Genomic DNA, 14,698 nt, shown 5'->3' on the forward strand with positions numbered 1-14,698 from the left:
CACCATAGCAGCACCCACCTGTAGCACGCACTCCAGCAGGTATATATCTCTGGTCACCCTCAAAGCCAATTCCTCCTTTGGCCGCCTCTCCTTCCAGTTCTCTGCTGCCAATGACTGGAACGACCTACAAAAATCTCTGAAACTGGAAACGCTTATCTCCCTCACTAGCTTTAAGCACCAGCTGTCAGAGCAGCTCACAGATTACTGCACCTGTACATAGCCCATCTATAATTTAGCCCAAACAACTACCTCTTCCCCTACTGTATTTATTTTGATCCTTTGCACCCCATTATTTCTATTTCTACTTTGCACATTCTTCCACTGCAAATCTACCATTCCAGTGTTTTACTTGCTATATTGGATTTACTTTGCCACCATGGCCTTTTTTTTGCCTTTACCTCCCTTATCTCACCTCATTTGCTCACATTGTATATAGACTTATTTTTATTGACTGTATGTTAGTTTTACTCCATGTGTAACTCTGTGTTGTTGTATGTGTCGAACTGCTTTGCTTTATCTTGGCCAGGTCGCAATTGTAAATGAGAACTTGTTCTCAACTTGCCTACCTGGTTAAATAAAGGTGAAATAAATAAAATTAAAATAAATTAACATGGTAGGCGGATTTTCTCTCGGTGCAATTGCCGCTTGCCACCCGGCCATGTGAAGCGCCTTTTTCTGCCACTCGCAAGGCACAGGGAGATGTGAACGAGCACCTGTTTTAGAGGCATTACGGTAGAGCGCAAACTATCCCCCAACATATCCTCAACCAACACACAACCCGAATAATTCAACACTGATTTGCTAGCGAAGGAGCGAGCGACAGATGGGATGCCAAAAACTGAGTCGATTATCGTCATTGGGACTTGTGGAGGGGTTAAGATCTGAATAACGGCGAGATAGCAGGATCAGACCAGAGTGAGGAGAGCCGGCAACGAACAGCCCGAAAAGCTGTGTGCTTTCTCTCCATCAACTTCCCCAAGGGCTGCGCATGCAGCCTCTGTGTGAGTTAGTGGCACTAGTATTGTTCTGACTTCACTAGCTACAGTGCCCACTCCTAGAGAGAGAACGCACAACAAAAGACAAGAAAGGAAGGAAGCACGGAGTAACTAACGAAGACGGTTGTCGTTGAAAGTAATTTTCCTGCGATACCAATCTTAGATTCCAAGATTTCTCTCTTTTTGTTATTTTGCCTTGAGTCTTTGTAGCCGTGAGGGGACTCGCCGTGTGGTGTTGCGCCGAGCTGAAGCGGGGCTGTCCACATGGTCCAGCCACTGGTGTGAAAGTTGACTTCTTCAGAAAACAAGAACAGGTTGATACACGTATCTACATATTCTCCATCCCTCTTAATTGTCCTTTCTTCTCCTCTGTCTCTCTGTCCGTGTGTTTTTCCAAGAGTGAAAATGTGTGCGCGCGTGTTGTTGAGTTCGAACACTGCAAAAATTGGACTTGTTTATGGCTATCATTGTTTTCAGCAAAAGTCTTATAAACCAATAATAACAAAATCTTACCCTATATTGAGCGAATGACTAGGCTATTATTGTCTAATGTGCGTTTCACCAAGGCTGGCATACACTGTAGTCCAAACATGAAACTTTAAATCAGCTACTTTTCAGGCCATGCACTTTGAAGTCGTTCTTCATTTTGTACAATAGAAAAAAGTTTGTCGAAAATGGCAAGGACCCACGAGCGAGTTTCTCGCGACCTCTCCCCTAGATAAACACGTGCTATCAAAATAACAGATTGCAGTTTTGAAATGAAATCCATATACTTTAGTATACATACTTTGGAAATAGGTCTACTTGGTTTTTATTTTAAAATGTAGGTGTGAAATGATAGTTAAAGTTGTAGACTGCAGGAGCAGTGGCTGCATGCTGCCTCACCGCTTATGGAAGGTGTCAGGTTCTCAAACGCTCGCACATGAAACAACAAAAAGTTTTCAGACAAAGCTGGCCTACAAAGATGTTCGGAGTGAATTTGAATGAAAGCAGCAAATGCACGGAGGTGCACAAGCGTCGAACGCTAAACGTGTCCTTTGTAAAATACTTTGATTAATCGCGTCTCCAATAACGGGTGTAAATTTACACACCCATTCGGCCATCGTTTGAATTATTTTTGATCGTTTATTACCCGTTCACCACACACCGAACGAGGTCTCAATAGATTTGCGATTGTTGAATTTGAATTAAAGATACATTTTAAGGGACCACATTAAATCTATGATTAGGTCTTTCAATTATTTTATAATTAATTTAGACAAGCACACTGATATGCCTAAATAATTCGTTTCTACGGTCAAACTTTTAAATATTTTTAAAGGATGTCTGCTGATTTTGGGCTTGAATTTTGCAGACTTCAATCCGGGTGGTATGGAAGGTTTGGTCTAAGTCTTTATGGGAGGCTAGTGTCCCTTTTATTTGAATTTATTCACAATTGTGTCAAATACAATAGAAATCTACTGTAATAGTAGGCTATTGTTATTATTGATTCAGTTTACCAAACAATAGGCTATAGCCCTAGCCTACTGTTGGTGATACGTGCAATTGTGCTTCAAAATCAAAGTTGGTGTGATGCTCATGGAACAATTTATGTCGTTGATTATTATTGGTTATTAGCCATGCATAATCTATTAATCAGAATCGGATATACTTACCTATCAGAAAAGCAAAAGACATGAAAAGCCGAGAAGATCCCGTTTTAGCTGATAACTTCTTCGTTTTGTTTTATATATATATATATACAATTATTGTACAACTTCTAAGATAAAGGATATATACATAGCCTCACAATCTTTATTGATTTAATTATGAAAATATGTATTTTGCAACTGACGCATATGAAATGTATTGGGAATATGAATAACTATACATTTAAAAATATACAAATTCTAAAAAGTTATGCTAGTGTTGAAAAGTTGTCGGGTGCAATAGGACTCATCAACAGAATAGCCAAATGCGCCCCATGCACAATAACTAATGGCTACTGATTTTAGGCTTTGGATGTGCGCTTTTGTGAGGAGACCCATTTTAACACATTTGAGCATTCCGGCGTTTAGAGTTGTTTTTCTTCGAATATTCATTCTATATCTCATTATGAAAGTGTTTTGTTTGTTTTGTAATGTCCTATAAAAGCCTTTAAATAATTTCCTAATCTACTTTCTACTAAATCTATAAATTCATAATTCATTTTAAATAATTGCATTGTCTCAAACAAGTAGGCTATTTTCAACATCTCACAAGGCTATGTAGAAGTTTTCACAGACATCACCGCCATATTGTTGCGGTTGGTTTCCTAAATTTGAGCATACCCATATATCTCCGTCCCTGAGCCCCCTAAATATCAGCCTTCATCTGGGACATTCCTGCACGTCAGACGCAATGATGTCCGGCATGATGGAGAATTGAAATTACAATTAGTTGCTATTGGTTGCGGCGCGGTGCCATTGGTCTGTAAGTCATTACAAAGAAAAAGGCAGATCATTGCCGTTTTTCCATTTGATTGATGGACGCTGGGGCATTTGACATAATTAATTAATTTAGTGTGTTCCCGCTCCCTCTCTCTCTCTCCATGTTGTTTTGTGGCTCCTGTCTCCCTGTCCTTCGCTCCGAGGCTGCGCGTGCCACGGGTGGCATATCTGCAACTCGATGGTGACGCAGTTTTAATTGCACCACTGATGGAGGTTTAATATAATTTGTAGAGAGAACGAAAGAGCTGTATTTCACATTTTATATCCATGTCATAACTCTTCTGCCAGGCAGGAAAACATGGATTTGGTTGGTGGTATGTGTGGTGGCATAAAATATTTTCACACCCGGGGACTAGTTATTTTAATTGTTCACAAACACACCTGGGCTGATTTTCTTCTCTGAGATCAGTGGGTTATTTATAAAATCATGATTAGCTTTTATTCCTTAAGAAAATAAGAAATTCAAGGGACTTTGTAACTGAACAAACAAAAGTTATCTGCCTATAGTTAGCCCCACTAATTATTTAAAACCAGGCAAATTCTTTGAAAGGGTATTTTAAACCTTCTATATTTTACTAAAAGCAGTTCACCTCCTTATATTTTACTAAAAGCAGTTCACCTCCTTTAGGTATGTCCAGATTTATTTCGAATGTTTTACCTAATTTAGTCTTTCTGATTGTGTTATTCTATTTTTAGTTCTATTCTATTTTACTATGCTCATAACCAAAGAGTTGGGAAATTTCAACTGAACTGATACCATTTTTTGGAATGGCTTTAGAGTTTAGGGTGAGAGAAAGCAGGGGATTTCTCAGCGGTGTGTGTCATGTTTGCTGTAGTCTAGAGATCCAGACCTGGCTTTAAGACAGGAGAAAGTGGTTGCGTTGGCACAGTTGGTTGGAGCATGATGATTGTAATTCCAGAGTTGTGGGTTTGATTTCCGCATGGGCCACATATACTGAAGATATGACATCATTTGAAGTAGCTTAAGAGAAAAGTGTCAGCTGAATTACTCTATTATCATTATTGAAGATCCTCAGCTCAAACAGACATACCTGCTGCTGGGCTGAGAGAGAGACTGGAGCAGTGAGGGTCTCTCCTCTCAGAGAGAAGGAGAGGGGGGCCATTTTACACTCTATTTCAGATGGTAGTTACCTAGTAATTATTTGAAAATCATATTTAGATACTAACAGATACTTACTTTTCTATACATGTGGTATCTAAGAAAGATAATACGATTTTAGATAAGAACAGTGTTTGAATATAATATAAAGAATATGTGAGAAGAGCAGTTTGAGAAAAGGAGAGTTTGTGAGAAAAATAAAAAGTGAGATAATAGACAGGGTATTTGAGAGGGAAAATAATTGATTTGGAAATGAAGTGGACACAGTCAGGAAGCTAGAGGTGTCAGAAAAAGGCTGACTCTCTCTGCTCTATCTGCTATTGTGTCCAGCTGCAGACAGTAAAATCAGACGTTTTTTTCTTCTTTTCCTCGGCAGCTGACTGTTTTTCATGTCCTGTTGTTGAATTTGTCCTGTCTCTCTGTCTCACACATTTTCTCTTCTGATTTGTTGAGTTTCTATTATTGCTGGATTTTCAGTGTTGTAGAGAATATTTTTCTTGTATCTGTGTAGTGTGTAAAATGTTTTTGGACTTTCTATTATGGTATATTTAGTAAAAGGAAAGCAAAGTCTGTTCACTATTTGCTGAACAGCATCTGTAATGTCAGTAGTGATTTTGCGAAATGCAACACTGCAGTAATAGTGATTAGATGACACTATCAGGGTGGGACAGATAGACAACCTTTATGTGTGTTGAACGTGTTTTGGTTGTAGTTAGGCAAAGTTTGTGTGTGTGTTTGTGTGTGTCTGGGCTGTAGTCAGGGTTTTAACTGGCTGTGTGTCAGAGCCTGGGTGTGACTAGAACATGTTTCAGATTGTCAAAAAATATGTACAATAAACACGCTAACACTTGAATGCTTTACTATACTATAAAATGATAAAACTGTATTGACTGCTGTATTATAATATGAATCAGACTGCTTCAAAACGTTCCATTCTGGGCTTAATGCACACCAACTTTATTGTGGTGGTCCATCAACATAATATAAGTGTTCTTACCACGAGTACCTGTGTGTGTGTGTGTGTGTGTGCGTGTGCGTGTGCGTGTGCGTGTGTGTGTGTGTGTGTGTGTGCGTGCGTGCGTGCGTGTGTGCGTGTGTGTGTACGTATAAAAGAGTGCCCATTCAAAATTCATATGGGCTCCAGTCAAGTGAGATGGACAGTATTTTGTGAAGTTTTTCATGTCCTGAGCATTGCTAATATTGAACACTTTTCTGACGACTCGCTCTGTCTGCCTGTTTCTCTATCCCCCTCTACATTAAACCTCTTCTGCCAGACCAAAACTACTGCTGCCCATTGGTTGAGTGGCTTTATCTGGTGCTCCAAAGTGTTTTTAAAGAGAGGTGGAAAGCCAGCGATACATGATGCTGGTATGTGTAGGATTTGACCCAGTGGATATCCTGCTATTTGCCTCCATCACAGTACTTCCATTAAAACAGATTCTGTGGAAAAAGGACAAATTAAATGCTTATGTTTGCAGTTCATAGTCAATGCATGTGTTGGCTGTTTTTTTGAGGAAGCCTAAAAGTCTGGAAAATGGGTTGTTTTTTATAAAAAATAAAATCAATCTTGTTAAGAATTGAAATGTTGAAGTTTTAAAGCTTTGTTGTGTGTGTGGAGGTAGCTAGCTGGTGATGAGAGTGCTGGCTGTGGTCATCAGTGAGGTGATTGACGTGAGTGTTGAGCCGCCGCCACATTGCCTTAGTTTCAACCATGATTACACATGTGGTTCTAATTGAACCTGTTATTGGGGAGAACGAGAGGCCCGAATATTTTTGTGTTTGTGTGTGCATGCATACGTGTGCGCTTGTGTGCATGTCTATTTGTGTGTGTCTATTTGTGTTGTGCATGTCTATTTGTGTGTGTCTATTTGTGTTGTGCATGTCTATTTGTGTTGTGCATGTCTATTTGTGTTGTGCATGTCTAGTTGTGTGTGTGCATATCTATTTGTGTTGTGCATGTCTACTTGTGTGTGTGCATGCCAAATGCTGACCTGTGGATTAGGGAAAGTAAAGCCAGCAGAATTCGACTGACACAGCATCTTTAGTCCAGAGAAAGACAGAGAAAAGCAGGAGAATGAAGAGAGAAAAGGGGAAAGACAAGTTGTGGAACGAGGGAGCGAGCCGTGGACCAGAGGAGGGCAGAGGATTCTGGATTCTGTGATGCCCTGGGTAGATTTTAGGGTGATTCACAGCAGTCTATTTGAGTGGAAAAGAGAGAAGAGGAGAGGGAGAGAGAGAGACAGACAGACAGATAGACGAAGAGAGATTTTGTGATAGAGAGATAGATTCAGTGTGAGCCTCTTAAGAGCTGATGGATGTGGGAGGGAGTGACCCTGCAGCACAGAGAGAGGAAGGGACCGCTTCCTATGGGCCTGGGGAATGGGAAAGAGGGAGAGAGAGAAAGAGAGAGAGAGAAGAGGACGGAAATGACAGTATGTGTGTAGCAGGCAGGCAGGCGTGGATCATTATGTGTGGAAGCATTAGATCAGCGTCTCCTGAGAGAGCTTGGCAGCCACAGGCCAGCTTTATGACCCATTGCTGGAGAGACTGGAGACAGAGCGAGAGACGGAGGGACCGAGAAAGAAAGGATAGAAGGGACTGTGCCTGTGGCTGGACCTTTAGCTGGAGATGGGACTGTAGCAGTGAGCAGGGCCAGGGACTGGGCTGGTGGAGGCCTGGGGAAGGGCTAAGGCTGGGACAGTGAGGGAAAGGTGGATACCTGGTCAGTTGTCCAACTGAATGTATTCAACTGAAATGTGTCTTCTGCATTTAACCCAACCCCTCTGAATCAGAGAGGTGCGGGGGGCTGCCTTCATCGACATCCATGACTTCGTGCCCGGGGAACAGTGGGTTAACTGCCTTGCTCAGGGGTAGAATGACAGATTTTTACCTTGTCAGCTCGGGGATTCGATCTAGCAGCCTTCCAGTTACAGGCCCAATTCTCTAACCACTAGTGAGCTAGAGAGGGAGATGACTGGAGCTGAAACTGGAATAGGAGAAGAGACTGAGAGGATGAGGTAGATGTAGAGTTTTAGTAACATGGGACAGGTCCAATAATCTTGGACAGGGGGCAGGGCCATAGCAATTAGCTGCTATAACGTAACCTCAGCACAACCTGGCTGTACCTGTATCTGGGTGGAGATGGAGCTGGGAGTCTGCTGACTGTGTGATGACACTCATCATGGCCACCATGGAGATGTGACATGGATGGACAGAGTGTGGAAGTAGGGAAATGGAGCATGAGAAGGAGTGTGTGCATGGGAGACAGATAGAGAGAAAGTGTGGGGGAGAGGTGGTGTGTTGGGGAGTATGACAGAATGTGTGTGTGTGTGTGTGTGGTATGGCATCCTCATTGAGCCTGTCTCCCCCATCTCCCCAATCTCCCCCATTCAAAACCTGTCTCCCCCCTCCCCCTATGACCCTTCGTAAGGGCGTCATAAGAGAGTCGTTGGTGTATTCCAACCCTCTGTACCAGCCTGACAACCCACCTGTCAATCAACCAGTTGCCGAGAGAACAGATCACTTCAAAGACTTCTTCCAAACAACAATGGGACTAAACTTTCTGGCACTGTTTTAATGCATTTATTAAAGGGTTCTACTAATGCACGGGTGACAGCTGCACGGCCCTGAACGCAACTTTAGCGCTGCATAAATCGCCTGCCTGTAGAGGAGCGTTCCACGCCTCTTAAACGCACCTCACTCTGCGGCAGCCGTGGTGAAATCCGCCAGGCGAGCTCTGGAGAGAGATTTCCACTCCGGGAAGGTTTAAGCGGTAGGAGGAGCAGACACAGATTCACGCTCAGCCCTGAACGCTCCCCAGCGGAAGGAAAACACTGTCAGTGAATGAGTGTCAGGGAACGAGTGTCTTCACTGCCTTAGCACAGATTTGTGTTTGATGATACTAATGCTTTCGTCCCCCCCATCCCTTTTGGCTTTGAGGTTTAAAAGTGTAGGAAAGTTTTGACATTTCTGTGTGTTTAGTTCAGGTTGTTTGTGTTCAATAGCTGTATGTGTTGTTGTTCATTAGCTGTATGTGTTGTTTAGTTTGGCTTTGAATGTGTAATGTCTTTTGTACTTGGTTGTGTGTACAGTTTGCTATACTGTAAAGAGGTATGAGGGAAGCCCCTATAGGAACTAACTAAATCTTCTCCATACCCCTGTCCCAGTCCCCCCCCCCCCCCCCCACCCATTGACCATATAAGTAACAAGTGTATAAATATATCTCATTATGTTTACTAATCCGTAAAGTATTGGGGTGCTGCTGGCTAACACAGGCTAACGCTGCGGCTGAGAGGCTGGTGAAGGCTGCTATTTTATGGTATTAGTGATGGGTGACATAGGATGACTACTTAAACTATTAGCATGAGAAACAGGCTGTGGCGGGCAGGGTGCTAGATATATATACCCACTGACAGAGAGATCTGTTAACCAGTCTAAACCCAAATCACAATGTGCTGCTAGAGAGGACGGATTGACAGCTATACCCCCCCCCCCCTCTACCCCCATCCTCTTGCTTATGCATTCATTTTGGCATTAACTGACTGCAATTTTTGTACTCATTACAGGAAAAAGGAAAATTAAACTCATACAGTCAGGATTTTTTTGTTGCAATATTTATATATTTTCAAGTCTGTTATTTTGTGTGTTTCACTTGTGTTGTCATGCCATGTTTGAGATTTAAGTATTGTATGGTAATGAGACTCAAATGTCTCTCTCTTTCCTCTCTTTCCTCTCTCTCGCTCTCCTCTCTCTCTCTCTCTTTCTCTCCCTCCCCGTGGTCCTTGAGGTGAAGTGGTTTTGCCGGACTTTGCCCCACAGGGGGTGAGGACTCTGAGGCTCTGTATGTGCCCTTTCAAAGCAGTGGAGAGAGGAGAGAAGGATAGAGGAAATGGGAAGGAGAAGGGGAGAAACGGATAAGAGAATAGCACAGTAGCTATGAGAGTCTTGAGATCACACAGAGACACAGAGGCAGGGGCTTAAGGAAGAATGTGGCGGGATGGTGTGGGGTATGTGTGTGACCACAATTACCTGTCAGTTATGTAGTTTCCCTTGGACAGAATTTCTCAGGTTTGATGTTGTTTTTCTGACGGCTGAGGAGAAATAGTAGAACAAAAGCTAACAGGTTGACCCTCTCCTGTCCCAGTGATAACTATTGCCATGCTATGGACTTTTTAGATACAAATATATCAAGTTAGAAAAAATCTAAAGGATATACACCAAATCATATTATCATTAAAGAGATGTGTGTTTGCATGACTTCTCCTTTGCCGTTGGTGATTAGTGTGTGTTTGGTACACCAGCAGGTTACACAAAGTGCTTGTAACCATCGGTTACGGCTGGCTTTTGCTCTCGGCTGTGTTCGGCTAGCATTGTAATGTGTGTGTGTGTGTGTGTGTGTGTGTGTGTGTGTGTGTGTGTGTGTGTGTGTGTGTGTGTGTGTGTGTGTGTGTGTGTGTGTGTGTGTGTGTGTGTGTGTGTGTGTGTGTGTGTGTGTGTGTGTGTGAGGTGGGCATTGTTGACCAAGGGACATCTGCCACTAGATTATCCCCAGCCGCTATCTGAATAATTGTGTAATCCCCCTCTCCCTCCCTCGTTTCGTGCCTCGTTCCCCACAAATCCCTCGCTCCTGAGAAAGAGGAAAAGAAGGACTAGTCTCTTCTCCTTTCCTTGCCAGTCTGGTGGCCCAGTGAGATATGACAGGTGTGTATGTGTGTGTGTTTCTGTGTGATGCGCAGGTGTGTTTCTGTGCCCCTGGTCACTGTTCGCTGTTTGACATTTATAGGGGGATTTGAGCGCGGCCTCCTCTCTTTCTTCCTCTCCTCTCCCATCCCTTCTTCCCGGGGAAATAAAGCAGCCTAATCCTGTCAGATTACCTCTGCTGTCCAGGACTCTTCTACCACACAGTGTAATAGACAGACTCCAGTCTTTAAAGAGAGAAAGACAAAAGAAAGAGTGTTTTGTGGCGCTGGCCTTTGAAACTACAGTAGTCTGAAACCGGCTGAGACCACTGGTCAGGGGTGACAGAGAAGAGAGGAAAGAAATGTGGAAAAAGAAGAGGATAGAGGAGTGGAAAATAGGAGATGAAGTAGGATGAAAAAATAGGAAATAAGGAGTACTACTGTATCTTAAGAAAAATACCACTGTGTTGGTGATCCTAAAACTGTCATTTAGTATTGATAAAAAATAAGCAGTGTTCAATAGAATTATAATACACCCATTTTTAATAGTTTAGCTCTGGATTTTGTTTGAACAACAAAAAAACTAACTGGTCCCTTCATTTCTGACAATTAGCCTAATCTAAAACAGGTGGTAGAGTGGAAAAAAGTATGTTATTTGTACTAAACACCTCATCCACCTTTTGTGCAATACTAGAACATATGCTCACTGCAGGGTAAGAAGAAATGTAATGGAAACATTGGGTCAAAAAGTGCAATTTTCTGTTAAGAATGTCAGACTCAAAATTGAGCCGATACGGTATACTGTGTTGAAAGTCCTTAGTATTGGTAGATTGAGTGTTGAGGAGGAGCGGAAAGGGAGAGTACAGGGGATGTATTTTCTATAGAATGACTTCCCTGGCTTTAATGCGTTGTGTCTAGTTGCGCAGCCAGTTCCTTTTTCTCTCTCATTTAATACTTTTTATTTTGTCATCCCCCCTTTCTTTCTCTCTGTCACTCACAGGGCTACTTTTGTGACTCTCTCACACACACACACATGCACACACGCATACATGCCTGCTTGCACAAATAAACACACATACACTCACTCACAGATATGAAGAGTATGTGTGTTCTCTGTAAGTACTGTCGCGGTTCTCTTCGTTTTGGTGTGTGGTGTTCCGAGCGGTTCAACTGCTCTTTAATTTGTCAGTTCAAATGGAGTCGCTCTAAAGCAGCCCCCTCTCTTCCTTTATCACACACAGCCTTCCTTCCTCTTATCCTCTCCTCCTGTCCTCCTCAGACATTCACAAGCCTTTCCTTCCTCTTATCCTCTCCTCCTGTCCTCCTCAGACATTCACAAGCCTTTCCTTCCTCTTATCCTCTCCTCCTGTCCTCCTCAGACATTCACAAGCCTTTCCTTCCTCTTATCCTCTCCTCCTGTCCTCCTCAGACATTCACAAGCCTTTCCTTCCTCTTATCCTCTCCTCCTGTCCTCCTCAGACATTCACAAGCCTTTCCTCCTCTCCTCTCTCTCTCTCTCTCTCTCGCTCTCTCACACTCTGGCATGGGAGGTAAAGACACGGCTGCCTTCTCGAATTAACCATCCTCTCTGCTCTCCTCCAGCAGCTCTCAACAGGCATTCAAGCCCTTCATTAAAAGGAAACTGTCATCTGAATTCATGGGCAGGATTTTTTCTTATTAAGACACATTTTAATAGACATATTCTATTCTACTCCAGTTCAGTCAAATGACAAGGCTTTATAATGCAAGGACAGTCGATACTTCTTCATCAAAAATAGATTTTCTTAGAAGTTGTGTCTCCACATAAGATGATACACATTTTCTAATGTTTAGAGTGTATTTTTGACCTAAAGTTAAATGTCTGAAATGCTTGGCGAATGTGAAGTAATTCATCAAAATAAAATAGCTGTTAAGTTATTCGACTCTATTTAACACATCCACGACCATCAGTACTGAATAGAATAGAGTAGAAGTGTCTGTGTTAATTGAATGTAAGAAAACATGCCTTACTTGGGTATAGAAATCACATTTAAAAAGTGTTAGAACAAGCTTTTTATACTCAAATAACTACTCAAACTCTTAGTGAAGAGCATGTTTTCAGTATATTTTTATTTAATGAAATATGTTGCTAAATGTACACTACATGAACACAAGTGTGTGGACACCTGCTCGTCGAACATCTCATTCCAAAATCATGGGCATTAATATGGAGTTGGTCAACCCCTTTGCTGCTATAACAGCCTCCACTCTTCATGGAAAGCTTTCCACTAGATGTTGGAACATTGCTGCGGGGACTTGCTTCCATTCAGCCACAAGAGCATTAGTGCGGTTAGGTACTTATGTTGGGCGATTAGGCCTGACTCGCAGTCGCCGTTTGAATTCATCCCAAAGGTGTTCGATGGAGTTGAGGTCAGGGCTCTGTGCAGGCCAGTCAAGTTCTTTCACACTGATCTCGACAAACCATTTTTGTATGGACCTCGCTTTGTGCATGGGGGCATTGTCATACTGAAACAGGAAAGGGCCTTCCCCAGACTGTTGGCACAAAGTTGGAAGCACAGAATCAACTAGAATATCATTGTATGCTGTAGCGTTTTGATTTCCCTTCACTGGAAATAAGGAGCCTTGCCCAAACCATGAAAAACAGCCCCAGATCATTATTCCTCCTCCACCAAACTTTACAGTTGGCACTATGCATTGGGGCAGGTAGCGTTCTCCTGGCATCCGCCAAACCCAGATTTGTCCTCCGGACTGTCAGATGGTGAAGCGTGATTCATCACTTCAGAGAACGTGTTTCCACTGCTCCAGAGTCCAATGGCGGCAAGCTTTACATCACTCCAGCCGACGCTTGGCATTGCGCATGGTGATCTTAAGCTTGTGTGTGGCTGCTCGGCCATGGAAACTCATTTCATGAAGCTCTCGACAAACAGTTCTTGTGCTGGCGTTGCTTCAGATGCAGTTTGGAACTCGGTAGTGAGTGTTGCAACCGAGGACAGAGGATTTTTATGCGCCTCGTGCTTCAGCACTTGGCGGTCCTGTTCTGTGAGTTTGTGTGGCATACCACTTCACGGCTGAGCCGTTCTTGCTCCTAGACGTTTCCGCTTTCCACAATATCAGCACTTACAGTTGACCAGGGCATGCTCTATCAGGGCAGAAATTTGACAAACTGACTTGTTTGAAAGGTGGCATCCTATGACGGTGCCACGTTGAAAGTCACTGAGCTCTTCAGTAAGGCCATTCTACTGCCAATGTTTGTCTATGGAGATTGCATGGCTGTGTGCTCAATTTTACACACCTGTCAGCATCTGGTGTGGCTGAAATAGCCAAATCCACTAATTTGAAGGGATGTCCATATACTTTTGTGTATATATAGTGTATGTATTGTTGAAGTAGATTTAAATGGATGTACAGTGCATTCGGACAGTATTCAGACCCTTCCCTCTTTACACATTCTGTTACGTTACAGCCTTATTCTAAAATTGATTACAAAAAAAAAAACTTTAAACTTATTTACATAACTATTCAGACCCTTTGCTGTGAGACTCAAAATTGAGTTCAGGTGCATTCTGTTTCCATTTATCATCCATGAGATGTTTTTACAACTTGATTGGAGCCCACCTGTGGTAAATTCAATTTGTTGGACATGATTAGAAAAGGCACACACCTGTCTAAGGGAAAGGGGGATACTTAGTCAGTTGTACAACTGAATGCCTTCAACTGAAATGTGTCTTCCGCATTTAACCCAACCCCTCTGAATCAGAGAGGTGCGGGGGGCTGACTTATATCAACATCCACAGCGCCCGGGCAAAACGACAGATTTTTACCTTGTCAGCTCGAGGATTCAATCCAGCAACCTTTCGGTTACTGGCCCAAGCACCAGGCTTCCACTAGAGCTCTGAGACAGGATTGTGTCGAGGCACAGATCTTGGGAAGGGTACCAAAATATTTCTTCAGCATTGAAGTTCCCAAGAATACAGTGGCCTCCATCGTTCTTAAATGGAAGAAGTTTGGAACCACCAAGACTCTTCCTAGAGCTGGCCACCCCGCCAAACTGAGCATTCAGGGGAGAAGGGCCTTGGTCAGGGAGGTGACCAAGAACCCAATGGTCACTCTGACAGAGCTCCAGAGTTCCTGTGTGGAGTTGGGAGAAACTTCCAGAAGGACAATCATCTCTGCAGCATTCCACCAATCAGGCCTTTATGGTAGAGTGGCCAGACGGAAGCCACTCCTCAGTAATAGGCACATGACAACCCGCTTGGAGTTTGCCCGATTGAACATCTCTGGAGTTTGCCCGATCGAACATCTCTGGAGAGACCTGAAAATAACTGTGCAGCGATGCTCCCCGTCCAACCTGACAGAGCTTGAGAGGATCTGCAGAGAATAATGGGAGAAACTCCCCAAATACACATGTGCCAAGCTTATAGTGTCATACCCAAGATG

General features: G+C 43.0%; 1 protein-coding gene across 1 annotated transcript in view; it reads left to right on the top strand.

Moving 5' to 3' along the window:
• The first annotated feature begins 809 nt into the window (after positions 1 to 809).
• Positions 810 to 14,698, top strand: part of foxp4 (forkhead box P4) — a 169,722-nt gene continuing 155,833 nt past the window's right edge. Inside the window, exon 1 of the mRNA XM_039015906.1 lies at positions 810 to 1,309. The gene's annotated coding sequence lies outside the window, so the exon portion shown is untranslated. The remainder of the gene's footprint in view (positions 1,310 to 14,698) is intronic.

The sequence above is a fragment of the Salvelinus namaycush genome, chromosome 20, assembly GCF_016432855.1.
Source record: "Salvelinus namaycush isolate Seneca chromosome 20, SaNama_1.0, whole genome shotgun sequence".
Classification (NCBI taxonomy): domain Eukaryota; kingdom Metazoa; phylum Chordata; class Actinopteri; order Salmoniformes; family Salmonidae; genus Salvelinus; species Salvelinus namaycush.